Below are 4,509 nucleotides of genomic sequence, written 5' to 3' on the forward strand. Positions count from 1 at the left end.
GAAGTCTCTGCTGGGGTCTTCTTTCATGTGGTTGCCATCAGTAGGTGGCTGGAGCAGGCACAGCAGATGGAGATGGCCGGGAATGTCTTTCTCTCTCCGTGTGGTCATCTGCATGAGCTTGTTTGGGCTTCCTCACAACATGGTGGCCTCTGGGCCCTTGGGCTGTAGTGGCAGCTGAAGTTTGTAAGAGCAGGTATTCCAGCTCCTAAGGTGGAAGCTACGTTACTTTTTATGACCTGGCCTTGGAAGTCACTTCTGCTGGACTCTTGTTTATGGGTGGGTCACAAGACAGTCCAGATTCAAGGGCAGGTGAATTAGACTCCACTTGTTGACAGAGAAGTTCTAGAAGATATTAGTGAAGTCACCTTTGGAAAATACAATCAGCTATGTGTGTGTGCATGCGTGCATGTGTAAGTGTTAGTAAATGCTGCCATCTTTCAATAGGAAATAAATATGAAATAAATAACATCCACAGAATAGCAAATGAACGTGGATCAGCACAAAAGCCTTAGCAAATAAGATGTGCAGAAATTTACGAATTTTGTAACTGTCTGAGGCTGTCTCCCCCACAGGCATTCTCAGCAGGCTGAATGTGTGTGTGTGTGTCTGTGCGCTTACACACACATATGCACGCTGTGCATTCTTAGATGGAGACAGTATTGGCTAATGATTATCAGCAACTGCGGAAATGAAGGAAATCAGTGACACAATAAAAACTCTAATTGCTTGGCAACAGTGTTTAGGCTTCATTAGGTAGATTTGTAACAGCTTCAAGAGAAATAAACTCCTGTGTCATTAGATAACAAGGCAAGAAATAGGTTATTTCCTTTTCGAAAGGTATGAAAGCTTCCAATTGCCTGATATATTCACTTAGTAGATTATTTTCTGTCATCTCAATTAATTGAATTTTATCCCTTGCTCTTAAAATGCTTTCCTTCAAAATAAGGTTATAAAGTTCAGAGAAGTAATATTTGAAATCATAGTCACAGAAGGCAGGAATCAACCTTATCTAGACAAAGTGCTCCAGGAGAAAATAAAAAAACCCAGACCTTTAGAAGATCACCTTTCCCGTATACTTGGATGATTTGGCATTAAAATTGTATTTTGTGGAATATATCTTTGTAATATAGCACCCAATTTAAATTTTAAAATGAAAAGTAAAAATTATTTTTGGTTTCATCTAAATTCCTTCTATTAAAGCTTTCAATTCCATCAAAGCTTTCAATGTTGAACAGTTTTTTATTTTAGTTAAAAGGAACGAAAATCAGAATTCAGGTTTGGTTCCAATACAAATTTGGCTTGCAATATTATTTGGTAGTAGCATACTTTCAATTTGTCTATGACATATTTCATGCCTGCCCTCTCAGTCTTTATAAACTCTTGAGTCTTTCTTGATTATGCATAAGACACACACACACACACACACACACACACACACACACACACACACACCCCTTGACACTACACAGTCAGTTATAATGTGATATGAAGCTCATTTTCCCTTTTAAGTGCTAAAAAGTGGAGCAAATCAATGTAGCAAACATATTTGCAATATCTTACATCTGGATTTCCAAGGCTAAAATATCCCTGACCATACTGTTTATCACTTCATTCTTTCACTGCGGACTTTTAACTCCTCTCTCAGGAAAAAGAAATATGAATATGCAATCCACTCCCTGCCTGCCTCGGATATGTCATCTGGTTTGTTTCACCCGCCCGTTTGACCCAGTCCCTCAGAAGTTTAGAGACGCTGATGAGGGAGGCAGGCAGATGTTAGTGCCTTGGGAAGTCTACAGCATGGACTTTGACTCTGTGGTGCCAAACAACGTCTCATGCAGAGGGTGTCTAACCCTCTCCTTTCTCACAGGTGAACACCCGGAGGAGTCTAGAAGAAGACAGAGATTCTATCTCCAGTGCTCATAATTCCAAGCCCTTGGCTGGAGCAATTTTCTTAGAAAGATGACTTTGTGAGAAGGTGAAAATTGTCAAATTTGAAGCCAAAACCACCTTCTGGAGAAATACATGGTGAAGCAAACACTGTCGGGGCCCACCCATGTCCCCTTGTCCTCACCACCCTGACACAGGCCAGTCAGTGCCTGTGTCAGGTAGACAACCTGCACAGCATAAGCAAACCACAGGCCTGAAGTGTTCAGAAATGAATGCTACTGGGAGGGGCCCTGGACCATAGGCAGACAGGAGTGGGTGGATAAATAACGCAGCTTCCTCGGCCTTTGGGTGGGACAACGCTGAGGCCTGTTCAACATAGTCACTCAGATGTCCCCACTGGGTTCGAGCCCATTGCCCACAGTCGTGAAGCGTTCATTCGTCTCCCTCATAGGGGTTTCCTTCTCTTCCCTGTCTCACTTCCCCAGCTTGCCCCCCATCCCTCCACCAGTCTTCCTGGAATCACCTCCCAAATAACCTACTTGCACCTAAATTTTTGTCTTAGCGTCTGTTCTGGGGGAGCCCTGGCTATTTTCATCTCTGAAGTCTAATATTGGATGATTTCACTTAACAAAGATGGAGGCCGATCCATGTGGAACAGATTTGGGTTGGTTACGAATTCCTGGTCTCTCATTTCCCTGCACACCTGGTCCTATCTGGTTTTCCTGTGCGCTAAGAGTTCAGGCTCTGAGCTCAGACCATCATGTGCTTGTTTCCAGGCTCAGTCACCAAGAACTGGACAACCCTGAGCAAGTTCCTTAACCTCTGTAATTTGTTCCCTAACCTGGACCTGGAGAGGAAAATAATCCCTAGATCACGGGGTTGGTGTAATGAATAAATAAGACAATGTTTGCAAGAGGCTTCGTATAGTGCTAACACACAGAAAGTGCTTAATACATGCTAAAATACTATTACTATTACTACTCCTGTTGTTATTATTATGCCTAACTTCCTAAAATACATTTCCGCACATAACTGAGAAGTTTGCTATCTCTTTGGTGCAGTGATAAGATAGATATGCTATAACGAACCCAAATTAGCAATGTGGGTTCAAATTGACAGTGTGGTTCACACTGCTATAAAGATACTACCCAAGGCTGAGCAATTTATGAAGGAACGAGGGCCGGGCACAGTGGCTCACTCCCATAATTCCAGCACTCTGGGATGCCAAGGCAGGGGATCACTTGAGGTCAGGAGTTCGAGATCAGCCTGGCCAACATGGTGAAACCTTGTCTCTACCAAAAAATACAAAAATTAGCCAAGTATGGTGGCAGATGCCTATAATCCCAGCTACTTGGGAGGCTGAGGCAAGAGAATTGCTTGAACCCTGGAGGTGGAGGCTGCAGTGAGCTGAGATCGTGCCATTGGACTCCAGCCTGGGCGACAGAGTGAGACTCCGTCTCAAAAAAAAAAAAAAAAGAAAAGAAAAGAAAAAAGAGGTTTAATTGACTCACAGTTCCCCATGGCTGGGGAGGCCTCAGGAAACTCACAATCATGGTGGAAGGGGAAGGGGAAGTACGGCACGTCTTCACAAGGCAGCAGGAGCAGGAGAGAGACAGAGAGAGAGAGAAAGAAGAAGCACCAGACACTTATCAAACAACCAGATCTCGTGAGAACTCTCTATCACAAGAACAGCAAGGGGGAAATTTGCCCCCATGATCCAATCACCTCCCAGCAGGCCCCTCCCTCAACACATAGGGATTACAATTCGAGATGAGATTTGGGTGGGAACACAGAGTCAAACCATATCACATATCACAATGAATGAAATTTTGGTTCAGAATATTCCTATGGTATAAAACATCTGAATTCTAAAGCTTGGCGTTTGCAGATCTTAAACTGGATAGTGACAAGTCACTTAGTTCCTTGGAGAAAGTTTTATCTGACAAACTCTCTAGACCTTTTCTCCATATTTGCAACTGCATATTCGGGGATATTTCTTTTTCTTTTTCTTTTTTTTTGAGACGGAGTCTCGCTCTGTCGCCCAGGCTGGAGTGCAGTGGTGAGATCTCCGCTCACTGCAAGCTCCGCCTCCCGGGTTCACTCCATTCTCCTGCCTCAGCCTCCCGAGTAGCTGGGACTACAGGAGCCCGCCACCTCGCCCAGCTAATTTTTTGTGTGTGTTTTTTAGTAGAGACGGGGTTTCACCGTGTTAGCCAGGATGGTCTCGATCTCCTGACCTCGTGATCCGCCCGTCTCGGCCTCCCAAAGTGCTGGGATTACAGGCTTGAGCCACCGCTCCCGGTCCTTCTGGGATATTTCTAATTGTGTTCACAGTTCAGCAGAAGCAGTCTGCCTGACTGCTTGAGCTGAAATATCAATCTTCTCTTGCCCTCAGTGCTCCTGGTTCTCAGGCCTTCAGACTCAGACTGGAATCTACACCATTGGCTCTCCGGCTCCGGGCCTTGGAACTGCACCACTGGTTTTCTGGGTCTCCAGCTTGCAAGTGGCGGACTATAGGACTTCTCAGCCTCCATAATTGCATGAACAATACCTTATAATAAATTTCATATCTATCTATCTATCTATCTATCTATCTATCTATCTATCTATCTATCTATCTAT

This window comes from Piliocolobus tephrosceles, chromosome 20 (genome assembly GCF_002776525.5).
Source record: "Piliocolobus tephrosceles isolate RC106 chromosome 20, ASM277652v3, whole genome shotgun sequence".
In the NCBI taxonomy this organism is placed as follows: domain Eukaryota; kingdom Metazoa; phylum Chordata; class Mammalia; order Primates; family Cercopithecidae; genus Piliocolobus; species Piliocolobus tephrosceles.